Consider the following 14,235-nt stretch of genomic DNA (forward strand, 5'->3'; position numbering starts at 1 on the left):
AATAAAGGTGAAGGTGGCCAAAACAAATGTTATCTCGCACCCCTGGTTGGGAACCACTGGTCTAGAAATACCACCTCTCACAAAAGAAGTAAATTTGTTTGTTGTTGACTGAAAAACGACAGAATATGTATGAGCCTAGCCACTGAGGATTACGAACCTCAATGTCTGCAGTTTTAAGCCCACTGGTAAGATAGCGTGGGGCGGAAGGTAATTAAGTAAAATCGTATACTGTTTGTTTTGTATTTCGCGCAAAGATACACGAGGGCTATGTGCGCTAGCCGTCCCTAATTTAGCAGTGTAAGACTAGAGGGAAGGTAGTTAGGTAGTGAATTGGTGAGTTTAGGGTTGGAAACGTCACTTCGCTAAACATGTTTCCCTCCATACTTTCAACTGAAGTCGCGTTATAAAGATGACACACAATTCCGTTATTAAATTAAAAAGATTTGGACAAAGCTAAATCTAGCTGCTTTAATTGTGGTCGGTCCGGCATGGCCAGGTGGTTAAGGCGTTCGACTCGTAATCTGAGAACCGCGAGTTCGAATCCCCGTCGCACCGGATAAGCTCGACCTTTCAACCGTTGGGGCGTTTTAATGTAACGGTCAATTCCATTATTCGTTGGTAAAAGAGTAGGCCAAGAGTGGACGGTGGGTGGTGATAACTAGGCGTCTTCCCTCTACTCTCACACTGCTAAATTAGGGACGGCTAGCTTGATAGCCATCATGCAGCTTTGCGCGAAAATTCAAACAAACAAATATTTTCTTGTGTTCAGTAATTCAAAATTGAGAACAACAACACCTGAACCGTCGGACTAAGAGAACCTGACCTCGCTGTTTAGTTGACGGGCATTTAAGGTGGGTGCCATTCGGGTTGAAAATTCCAATTGCATTTCTGAAATAGTTTAAACGCACTTTTAAACTAATTCAAGGTAAATCTGAAGCAACAAAAAGGCCACTGACTTACTTGAAACAAACATTATATAAAAACTTCTACAGGAACCACGAGTATGAAGAAACGCTGTGTGTGTGTTAAGTACTAAACTTGTTTTCCGGAAAACGATTCAGGTTTTCATTCTAGTTGAAATCTTGTTTTTCTTTTAAATGTCTTTACTTCTGTTGGCGCAAATAACAGTTAATTCAAACATATATTCACACAGACACGTACATATCTATAAAAATACGTGGATGTTATTATTCTTGGAACAACAACCTGAGCAAAGTTTAAGCACTGAACAATTTTAAAATATATGCTTCGTTGAATCGTGTAATACTTATTGACGCAGACTACATGTTTTCTTTTCAATAATATAAACTAGTTAATAGTTTGGTGTCATGTCGCGTAGCTCAGGGGTGAAATAAAATGTAATATGGTGTATAGAAGTAGATTTAATAGAGATTACGCGAAACCGAGTCGTGGACCTATTTTTCTTGAAAAGTATCTGCGACCCTATTGGTTTACTAATAATGCTACGTGAGTAAATTAGGCTTAGTAAAATAAACTTCCTTCTATATGAAATTTCTAATATTTCGTGCATTTACTAACCTATGTCGAGTTTATTTTATCTATTAAAATCTTAGTTCTTTCCATTTTACCCTATAAAATACAATTTTTCTTCTTAAAATATGGGGAATTAACGTGTTATTAATGTGCACGATAAATAGAAGTGGTCGGTGTCGAAACGAATTGTATTCAGCTAATCATAATTTTAAAATATACACGAAAGTTGAACCGAAATATTTTCGAAATAAAGATCACATATTTATGAGAAAATCATTAATATTTGTGAATAAACAGAAAGTGGCACAAATTTTTTTTGTCAGTTTAAATATATTCCTTGCACTAAAACTTTTATATCATAATTCTATAACTTCAGTTAGGTAAGAAGTACAATTGTGATACGTAATGTCATGGCATATTGCTGGACTTAAATATGTACGTCCAAGCTAGTGTGTGGTTGTACCCGGTTGTACATAACTCTGCAAATATGTTTCCGAACCAAATTTTAATTTTTATTAACCAGAAACAATCTTAGCTGGTGAAATCTATCTTAAATTGTGGAAGGTCAGACTCATTGACGCCTGCGTAGTATTTAGTTATAGTTGCAGATAGAGGCGTCTCTAGGCAATGGTACACGGGGCTAGTGCCTTGAATCCTCAGTTGATGTCCTGAAAAATCAGAATACAAAGCTATGATTGATACCACACCGAAACACCTAAAATTCCCACACCTAGGGGTCCCAATGTCGAATATTACAAGCACCTATATACCTATGATTGCTTGAAACTTTCTATTGTTCAATATCATTGTTGTCCCCCGCTAGTACAGCGGTAAGTCTACGGATTTATAACGCTATAATCAGGGGTTCGATTCCCCTCGGTGGACTCAGCAGATAGCCTGATGCGGCTTTGCTATAAGAAAACACCAAACACACCAATATCATTGTTACTGTTTTCCATAGTTCGGTGGGTTATAATTTCATTTTGTCTCAGATATTTATTATCAAAGTGTCCATTCTACTTTTGAGTAATGTAAACACCATAAAAAACAGATAGATAAAAACAATAATCCATGGAATACAACATTAAGAAAAAACAGTCAAAGGTATTGTCAGTAACTCTTGGGTTGATAAATACGACGAAATGAGCCATGATGGTGAAAAATTATAATTTAGAAATACAAAATGATAAGTTATACACATAAAATATTCGAGAAAGCATTTATCGAGATACCCAGGTCTGTAAGTCCAAAATATTTTATTTCAAGTAAAGAAAAAAAAAAAAAAACAGCTTTGAATCACAGAAAAGATAAAACTGTCCAAACTGCATGAATAGTGAAAAATCAAAACCAAACTAACAATAGCTGCAAGCAACAAATAAACATAGCTCTGCCTTTATCTATACTTGTTAAGATTCATGAAGTTCGTAAAATACCACAGTATTGGTTTAAATCAGCAGCTCAAAATTTTATTTTAATTGTTTGAGTTAAAACTAATAATTGTGCCTTTCATACAAACCAATTAGTTTGCATTAAAATTAGCTATAGAGGAGGAGAAATATTATATTGATGATGACTAATTATTTTTTTCAAATATACAGCACAACTGACGTTTATAACCAAAGATTATAGTAAATTAGCATTACACTTACAGTAAAACAATAAAAATACATACACACACCTCATATATGATGTAAAACTTATTCATAGCATTACCAATAAAGAAAAGACTATTATTAGTAATAAAATTACTGGTGTTGGTAGTATTAGCTCCAAGTTACAAATTACAATAAAAAGAAGTCTCAGTAACAAGTAAGAAACCGTCAACAATCTGTACAAGCCTATCAGGAAATAACTCACCAAATTCTTAACTTGAACGAAAGTTTCTACCTCTTAAGTTTGCACCGATGATACTCTCTACAGTAGCCAGTTATCTATGCCCTAATTTTGTGCTCAGTGTTTAATTCAGAAATATTACACGAAGTACTACATTCCACTTAAATACACACCTGCCTCAACATGTTCATACAACACCGGTTTGAACACACGTTTAACTAGCGCGGAAAGTTGCTGCAGGTAAAGCAGATGTGGCGCCCTCATAGTTTCTCAATCATATTCTTATAATTTAAGTTTGATTATTTGTTTTTCACAAAACAAAACATTATATATAAAGTAAATCGTTTATGATAATTTGTTAACATGGTTATTCATTTATGATGTCCAAAATAGCTAATAATATTTTAATAACAACTTTATTGTTGAATAGTAATAATTAAATTATGAAATTGTAATAAATATTCTCAATAAAGATACTTGTAAAGCGTTTAAGAAAAGTTTAACTTCCATGTCTCAGGAGTTTACGGCCTGGCATGACCAAGCGCGTAAGGCGTGCGATTCGTAATCCGAGGGTCGCGGGTTGCGCCAAACATGCTCGCCCTCCCAGCCGTGGGGGCGTTATAATGTTACGGTCAATCCCACTATTCGTTGGTAAAAGAGTAGCCCAAGAGTTGGCGGTGGGTGGTGATGACTAGCTGCCTTCCCTCTAGTCTTACACTGCTAAATTAGGGACGGCTAGCACAGATAGCCCTCAAGTAGCTTTGTGCGAAATTCCAAAACAAACAAACAAACAAACTTAGGAGTTTATATGGTAGTATTTTTTGCTTTTGTTTTTTGCTAATATGAAAATGTTAAAAGATGTAATTTGTCACAGCAAATATTCACGATACTTATTCTGATATATAGCAACTATACATATCATAGAAACCATTGTTTTAATTGATAAACTATCCATGCAAACAACATAATTTTAACCTGTTAAGCAGTTTAGTTTATATATACAAACACATAAACTAAAAATAAGTAAACAGACATCAATTCCAAAATAATAATAATAACAATAAAGTCATCTTACTGAATAAACAAAGAAGAAACGAAAATTACAAATTTACAATTAATATTTAGTTAATATGCCCTTCATGAAATTTAAGTCATAAATAGAATTATACATAGTTTTCCCAAGATTTAAAATATATGTTTAGGGGATTGTACTCTGGAGGGAAGCTTGAAGTTGGTTGTTTAGAAACAATAAAAAGGTCAAGAAGAGACCATACTTGCTCAACAGAGTTCATATTCGGCAGTCGCCTGACCATAGGAGAATGGAATCACTTGCTTTGGTGACTTGGGCTAAAAGAACAGGAGACCCATTTGACATGAAAACACAGCCTTGTTTGATAACCTGATCAATAACGTGGACGGACAGAAGGCCGCTTGAAGGTTTTGATTGTGTAACAATAATTATTTCTTTCTATACCATCACAGATGTACCACCACAAAGTTTATGGCTTGCAGACGATTCAATGAAAATATCTGAGAAGATAATTGTAAAACTCTGTTGTATCCATTAACCAGGAATAGTGCGATTCTGGACTCATAGAAAAAAAGTGTCCCGAAAGGAGGGAGGGAGTGATGCCATCTGTAACATTTACTGGTGTCGACCTACTGCATTGCTTGAAATAAGGAATTACTTTTGTCTAGCTACTCCGCCATTATAGTCAATAATATAAAGATAGTTCCTGATCGTAAAGGGGAACAGTTGCAACTGTCTTGCAATGACGCAGGTCGTTTCTAGTAATTTTCTCACAGAACGAAGAATCTGTTCTATTCATTTTGGACATTCAGTCTATGTGTAGAACTGTTGTTTGTTCGACATGACTGAAACTGCATCGTCACCAAATTCGCTAGGATAGCGACGTTACAAATGATATGGCTATTTCTCGCTAACTTTGACTTCTCCATCATCATGTAATTTGACTTTGTGAAAATACGGTTAATTTCTGGAATTCCTTTCGTCTCGGTATTGCTGTATTCTTTACCAATCTATGCTTATGTCGAGATTATTTGCGTATGACGTCATAAAAATGGTGGACTTATATTATCCATGATGCCTATTTACACACTGGTAGGCTGTATACGAGGGTATATACCACTTCTCAAAAAAATCTTAACTGAAATATGATTGACAGAGGATTGCGTTGTTTGAAATATTACGATTTTTCTAGTCTTTTCTTTCTCTCTCTCTCTCTCTCTCTCTTTTTTATAGCTACAACAATGTTTCAGTTTTTCATGGTGTGAAAAGATAGTCCTTACAAAACTACCAGCATAAATATTTAAATATTATTTAATATTTCAATAAAAGATGGCGCCACATACAAAATTACGACATCATAAATTTTTACCATGAAAACTGGTATTTCCAAGAAAAAACTCATGAACGCTTCTTTGAAATCTGAGTTAAAGAGATAAATATATATATTTTATTATTCTAAGTGGTCAGTTTCTAAAAAAATACTTCAATATAATCTAGTGTATAGAGTATTATTTACTCTTTTTTATATTTCGTCTCACCTACAACAGGTCTTACTGTTACAATTGAACAATCAGTCAGATTTCATTTATGCCATGGTGCCATGACCAAAAACATTGGTATGTCATATTTTCACTTGCAGTTTCGTGATAGCTTTATTTAGAAAATGGCATTTCACATTTACTTAAATAATAATTATCAGTTTCTTTGCGAGACACATTCAAGGTTTCACTTACTGGTTTAGCAATTATACACACTTACTGTTGTTAAGGTAATTTTTCCATTTTCGCTGGTTACGTTCGTGGGCTTTACAAATAACTACATTTCAAGGTTTTGGTTCAAGGTAAATATCTTTACCATAACTTTCATGTAGTTGTCCAGTTAAACTACATTCGTTCTATATATTTAACTTGTTCGAGGCTAAAGATACTTTTTCGTGATTGTCTTCGTCACAGCTGCATGTGGGAGGGGTAAAATGGATATTATTAAGGATGTCATTGCGATATTAATAACAGGACTGATAATCTGTGCATATTAACACACGTGACTCTTTAAGATATATATAGGACATGATCTCGGAATGTTTCCTAATGTCATAACTTCGTAAAATTCAAATATGATAAGAATTTACAAGACGGTGATAAAAATCTGAACCTGACGATGACCGAAGAAGGTTTGAACGTGGTCCGCTCCTTTACATACAAATTTTCTCAACCCAAACCAGCCGTTTTTACATATATTTTTTCTATACAAGTGAGTTTTCTCGTCATCACTAATAAGTAAGGAAAGTTTGTAATTTATTATATATTAACGATTAATAAATGGCCTAAAAACACGTTTTGGAAATCCCATATGAGACGTCATTATCATCAACACCTGTTGCTCTTATAAGTATTAAACATTTTCATGCAAGAAACATTTTATTTTAAAGACTGGAAATCCTGAGAGTAATTGAAGTCAGATGAGTTTCAAAGCCTAGCTAGCATATTAGAGTAATGATTCCTAAAATTATACCCCCCCAGTGGCTCAGCGGTATGTCTGCGGACTTACAACGCTTAAAACCGGGTTTCGATACCCGTGATGAGCAGAGCATAGATAGCCTATTGTGTAGCTTTGTGCTTAATTCAAAACAACAAACAATCCTAAAATTATTCGCACACAATTGAAAATCCGTACATAAAAGCAGTTTTAGAATATTTGGGTGAGGTCCGGCATGGCCAGGTGGGTTAAAGCGTACGACTTGTAATCTGAGAGTCGCGGGTTCGAATCCCCGTGCACCAAACATGCTCGCCCTTTTAGCCGTGGGGGCGTTATAATGTGACGGTCAATCTCACTATTCGTGAGTAAAAAGAGTGGAGTGGTGGTGATGATTAGCTGCCTTCCCTCTAGTCTTACACTACTAAATTAGGGACGGCTGGCACAGACAGTCCTAGTCCCCGTAGAGCTTTGCGCGAAATTCAAAAACAAACAATATTTTAAGAACGTACGCAAACACAGAGTAAGAAAATTAAAGCTATTCTAGGTATTCACAAATATAAAAAAAAAAAAAGATTAAACGAGAAATCTGTGCTCCAGTAATTTGACGACCTTCATATAAGACTAGGTTTATACTTATTTTTCTGTAACAAGAAAACACAGACTAAACAGCATAAAAAATACACTCACTGTGCACTTGATTGGTGACCCTACCTTACGTCAGTGTGGATAACCTTTCGCTTTGAGTCGATGTCATATATAGTATTTGCGTGCATTTTCTTATAGCAAAACCACATCAGGCTATCTGCAGAATTCACCGAGGGTCATATACAGAATTGGCAAGAAGCCATAAAATGTTTTGTCCAAACTGTTATGTATGCAGCAAGAAATCTGGTATGCGATTGGTTCAGAGATGTCGGTAGAGAGCTGCATTGTTGAGCGTAATGTGCAAGTTCGTCCCAAGATATTCAATCAGACTGAGACCTGGTAATAATGATGATGACCAAGGAAAGTGAATGTAGTGACAGTCATGTACTTTGATTTTCGAATTTCGCGGAAAGCTACTCGACGTCTATCTGTGCTAGCCTTCCCTAATTTAGCAGAATAAAACTAGAGAAAAGGCAACTAGTCATCACCACCCACCGCCAATTATTGGAATGCTCTTTTACTAAAAAATAGTGAGATTGGCCGTACAGTTATAACGCCCCCACGGCTGAAAGGTCGAGCATGTTTGGTGTGACGGGGAATCGAATCCTCGCGACCCTAATATTACGAGTCAAGCGCCCTAACCACCTGGGTATGCCGGGCCCTGCAATTATGTTCTTTGAGACAATTAATACCAACATCAGCGTGAAGAATTATTGCACAGACAATTCATGCATACTTTGTATGTTTTTCACTTTCTAAATGAATCATAAGGTCCATCTCTACCACGAATATTGCCCTTTCATTACTACCCTACTTCCAGTAACTTGTATTATCAGAACAAAACAAAACACGTGCTTCTTAAAATGTTCTCTACATTTTTACTCTGCCGTCACTACAGTGAAAGACGAAACGTGACTTTTCACACGCATCAAGTGCTTTATTTAAGTATTGCAAGTGTATTTTATACGTTTAAATATGAGATAAAATATATTTTCATATGACAGGTTTTCTTGGTATGCTTCATACAACACAATCCCCGTCGCACCAAACATGCTCGCTTTTTCAGCCGTGGGGACGTTATTTTGTGACGGTCAGTCCCACTATTCGTTGGTAAAAAGAGTAGCCCAAGAATTGGCGGTGGGTAGTGATGACTAGCTGCCTTCCCTCTAGTCTATCACTGCTGTATTAGGGACGGCTAGTGCAGATATCTCTCGTGTAGCTTTGTGTGAAATTCAAAACAAAGAAACAAACAATTCATACAACACTATGCAGCTAATATAGTCCTAACTGTTGCCAAAAAATTAATAGATCACTTTGGGTACAGTGTGTGTGTGTTTTTTTCTTATAGCAAAGCCACGTCAGGCTATCAGCTGTGTCCATCGATGGGGTCCACAGTCTAAAATCTTTCTCAAATGTATTTCCATTTTTTCTTTCCATTATTCTCTTCATGAACTGTGTAACGTAAGTTTTTTTAACAGCCTGTCAAAGAAATGGTCTTTAGTAACGATGCTTCCGCTAGATGGCTCTTATCGCGGCCCTTTGAAAATAGTTTAGAATATTTTTTTTATATTCACCGTTTTCCAAACTAATCGTAATAGGGTTACATCTGTGTACTATTCTTTAAATATAGATGGAGGCACCCAGTAAAGCAGTCAGTTACTATGAAAACAGCCCTTCATAGTCAGGTGGTTATGGCGTTCGACTCCTAATCGGAGGGTCACGGTTTCGAATATCTGTCACACCAAACATGCTTGCCCTTTCAGCTAAGAGGACGTTATAATGTGACGGTCAATCCCACTATTCGTTGGTAAAAGAGTAGCCCATGAGTTGGCGGCGGATGGTGATGACTAGCTGCTTTCCCTGTAGTCTTATACTGCCCAACTGGGGACGGCTAACGCAGATAGCCCTCATGTAACTTTGCGCGAAATTCTAAAACCAAACCAAACTAATACTGTGGAAGCATTTCGCATGTCGTTGATTTACTGTAGAACTATTATAGTTTTCAAATGAATGGATGGATATCATATTTTCACTTTCGTACACAATAACTTGAACTTCCTAACAAACTTCGTAAAGTCAGTCAATGTGGTAAAATATATAAAAACAACTTTTTAAGTAAGCTGTTGGAAAGGCAATATTCTCCTGAATTTCCTATGGAACGTGCATTTTCGAACGTATGATGAAACCAAGATGTAGAGTAGACATGAATACTAACAAGTTTCAAAGTGATAAGATTTGAGAATACAAAGGAGAGATTGAAATGTCCGCAAAGAAAAACCAAAACAAATGCGGTCAGTACTTCGACCTAATAAATTTATTCAAGTCCCGATGAAGGTCATTTATAAGAATTGTTGATAACATAACTTCTTTCCTTTACAGCGATTTTAATTGCATATTTATATTTTCAGATTTGTACAATATATGTAATTTTTGTGTTTTCAAAGTATTTGGGTAAATAAACTCCAAGGTTAATCATACCACATCTAGGCCTTCTTTACTTAAAAGATGAAATATATTAATAATGCTCATATATGTTTTGAGCATGCTCAAACACTTTAATCGCATAAGTATATACATATATATATATATATATATATACAGATGAATATACTTATGTATGTACAGACACATACAAGTTCATCTAAAATTACCTATTAAACTATGCAAGGTAATTGTTTATTTATTCTTTTTTTTTTCCCATAACTGCTGACTGATCATGTCAGAGAAAGGGTTAAGTGGTCACTCAAGAAGAGAATGAATGTTATCTAATTGGTTTATAGGCACAACAGGGAAAATTTCCCCCAGCAAGATTCATTGTGATACTTAAAGTTATCAAGTCAAGCTTTATGCAAATATGCTATGTGACACATACACCAGAAACTGATAAACAAATGAAAATGACAACAGTAGAAAATAAGAAACTTATTTTACTACGGTAATAAAACATAGCAGCCCAGGAAAGTTATTTTGTCAATAATTTATTGAACCCGACTTGTCATATTTGTTAGTATGGCGGATTTATAAGATCCTCTATGTAAAATCATGTTGTCTTTGCATCATCTGGTCCTCATCGAAGATTTCAGGCTTGCAAGATTTTTCTCGACCAGTCTGGTGCAGATGAAAAGTAGGCCATAAATATTGACAAGCAAGACGAAATTCATATTAAACGGGTTTCTCAGTTGTCATAGTTGCTTTCACTGGGCCAACGAAAACCTACTTAGTATCATGATAAAAGAAATAAACGCACTTCAGATTAGGAATTGAGCCTGGACATTATTCATGGGTGTGATTTAATTCCGTAAAGAAATGTTACATGTTTCATATATTTGTTTCTGATTAAACACAAAGCTACTCACTGAGCTATCTGTGCTCTGCCCACCACGGGTATCAAAACCCGGTTTCTAGCGATTTAAGTCCGCAGACATACTGACCGTTACACCTTGAACTCCTTCAAACAACTGTTGTGCCGATTTTGGCCAAATCCTTTGACGTTAAAATCTATTTTGGTATCTGAGGAAGGAAGCACATTATGCTAATATGATAACAGGCAAGCAAACAACGGTTTGTAAACGTTAGGAAGTATTTCATCAATGGTAGAATACTGCTACATGTTTCGACAGAATATAGGGATGTCTTCTTCAGGTACGATCCGTCTGAGATTTTGTTCGAATGTCAGGATGCCTCAGAAACTTAAACTTCCTTTTCTCCCCGCTCTTGGTTACGTTTTTTTTCTTCTTCTTAATCCTTCGTCGGCGTGTATTTTCTGATCAGTATTAAAGTGACTGAATGACTGCAAGTTCACTGAGGCGGAGAATGTAACCGGAAGAGGAATTCGTTTTGATAATCTGTACTGAGCAATACATATCGTTACAAAGACACAATGATTATATATAGCGGAAATGGTGTTACCAAGTAACAGAATTATAGGTAAAGGTCAAGTCTGAGCAAGTATACGAATGGTGAATAGACATTGCCAAATATGGCTGACTTTGGTAAGGCTGGTTTCGTGACAGATCATTTCCTTTGATGGTTTCTAGTTTTTAAAGTGTTTTTTTTTCTCTCTCTCGTTTTTTTTGTTGTTGTTTTTTTAAGTTTTGGGCTGTTCTAGGAAATTAATTCCATCCCAAATATATTGTGACTTGTTTCATACTGATGATACTGTATTGCCCCTAAATATCGAATTTTTTTGTTTTGGTTTTTAATTTCACGCAAAGCTACTCAAGGGCTACCTGTGCTAGCCGTCCCTAATTTAGCAGTGTAAGACTAGAGGGAAGGTAACTAGTCATCACCACCCACCGCCAACTCTTGGGCTACTCTTTTACCAACGAAGAGTCGGATTGATCGTAACATTATAACGCCCCCACGACTGAAAGGGCGAGCATGTTTGGAGTGACGGGAATTCGAACCCGCTACCCTAGGATTACGAGTCGAGCGCCTTGACGACTTGGCCATGCCGGGCCTATTGATAGGTGAAAGGTCAGATAAAATGTTTTCCAATCCCTCTCAGTAAAACAGCGCTAAATTTACGGATCTTCAACGTTAAAATTCGGCGTTCGATTACCCGCGGTGAACATACCAGATAGTCCAATGTGCATTTGCTTTAAAAACAACTACGAACAAACTGATCCCCCTAGTTTACCTTTTTCTTGTGTGACATATTATTTTTGTTTTAGCGCAAAACCATACAAAAGGCTATCTGCCTTCTGTGCACAACATGGAGTCGAACCCTGGATTTTAACGTTGTAAACCCATAAACTTACTGTTCACCCACCAAGGGACATATCATAAATTTGTAGTTGATTTCTTAGTGCAAAGTTACCCAATGAGGTACATGCATCCGGTTTATCGCTGGGAATTGAACACAGTTTTATCATTACTAGGACATAAACTTACCCCATGACCCACTGGCTGACTATGTGACATAAAAAGTAAGAAAGTATATTTTCCAGGTCATCCCTTAAGTAATTTCCGATTTTAGCTTCAGAAAAAGAGAAAGGATTTCAAACTCTTTTAATGTCATTTAATCAATAATGTATGTTACATTATTATTAATTACTTCCTTCCAACGATTCACAAGCTTCTGAATGCCACTTTTATAAAATTCGTGGGGTTTGAAGGAAAAGAATGTTGAGAGGGTAGTTTTGACATCTTCTTGTGTTCCAAGCTCTTTTCCTTCAAGATAGTTCTGCAAACTTCGGAATAGATGATAATCAGATGGGGCACAGTCTGGAGAATAAGAAGGATGTGGAAGTTTTCCCAGTCTAGCTCTTCAATCCTTGCAGATGTGATCCTTGCTGTATAGAGCCGTGCATTATCCTGGTGTAACACAACACTTTTACTATTGATCAAAGCAGGCCTCTTTTCTGTCAGTGCACAATTCAAGCGCTCTAACTGTTGACAATAGAAGTCTGATGTGATCGTTACTCAAAGTGCATCACACCAACAATATCCCACCAAACGCTTAACAAGACTTTCCTAGGATGAAGGTCCATTTTGAGCTGTGCTTTAGCCAGTTTACCTGCACTGAGCCATTGTATGCGACGCTTAACATTTTTATAAAATATCTATTTTTCATCTCTAGTCACTAACCTGTCCAAATAGGGTGAGTTACGTTCACGAGAGTGCAGAGAAGTGCAAATGTCTACTCTTGCTCTAACGTTGGCTTCTGTCTAATCATGGGAGACCCATTTTCCATGTCTTGACACCTTTCCAAGCTGTTACAGATGATGGTAAAGTGTTGAATGGGTTGAATTTAACTTCTGTACTAGTTATTCAACTGTTACAGCACAATCTTCATCAAGTGCAGCCAGCAGCAAGCCATCATTAAACTCAATAAGACGATCTGAACGTGGCACATCACTTAAGCTGTAGTCACCTGATCTAAACTTCTGAAACTACGTTCGGAGTTTACTTTCATTGAGATACTCCGCACCATAAACACCTTGAATGTTTCATGTAATTTCTGCTGCACTATTGCCTTTTAAAAACTCATAAAGCATTATATACCTAATGTGCTTCTTAGACACATCCACCTTCATAAGGGTTTAATTAATGATCGGAAAAAGGAAAGTTGGGTTAGTTTCTATTATATGTCTGAATATTTTTATGTACGTCCTTCTAAATATTTTAATCATTAAAGCCTTCTACAGAGACAGAAATGATGATGCACTTTCTGTATTACGACCCGGCATGGCCAGCTGGCTTAAGGCGTTCGGCTCTTAATCTGAGGGTCGCGGGTTCGCACCAAACATGCTCACCCTTTCAGCCGTGAGGGCGTTATAATTTGACTGTCAATCCCACTATTGGTTGGTAAAAGAGTAACCAAAGAGTTGGCGATGGGTGGTGATGACTAGCTGCCTTCCCTCTAGTCTTACACTGCTAAATTAGGGACGGCTAGCGCAGATAGTCCTTGAGTAGCTTTGCGCGAAATTCAAAACAAACTTTCTGTATTAAATTTTCGGACATTACTTATGGAATGACCTGATATCATTTTTAAAATAGATAACAGATAAAAATATAGCTTTAATTTCGTGCTAAATACATTTTGGAAACTTTTCGTGTATACTATCCTGCAGTCATTGATTTAAAGTGGCATGAGGAGATATTGTGTTTATTTTTATTTAGCGAACACTTCGCACAGCTGCCGAAGTAGATAAGCACTCATCACAGCTAGAAAGTATTCTTTCAGGTAATACTTTTCGCCACATTTGTATAACATGGGACGTCGATTGGCCATCGAAACCAAGTACACTATTGCA

The 14,235-nt window shown here is 36.5% G+C and overlaps 1 protein-coding gene across 1 annotated transcript in view; it reads right to left on the reverse strand.

Moving 5' to 3' along the window:
- Positions 1-3,570, reverse strand: part of LOC143226523 (spectrin beta chain, non-erythrocytic 5-like) — a 179,633-nt gene extending 176,063 nt beyond the window's left edge. The window contains 1 exon segment of the mRNA XM_076457571.1: positions 3,352-3,570. The gene's annotated coding sequence lies outside the window, so the exon portion shown is untranslated.
- Between the last annotated feature and the right edge of the window lie 10,665 nt (positions 3,571-14,235).

This window comes from Tachypleus tridentatus, chromosome 9 (assembly GCF_004210375.1).
Source record: "Tachypleus tridentatus isolate NWPU-2018 chromosome 9, ASM421037v1, whole genome shotgun sequence".
Classification (NCBI taxonomy): Eukaryota; Metazoa; Arthropoda; class Merostomata; order Xiphosura; family Limulidae; genus Tachypleus; species Tachypleus tridentatus.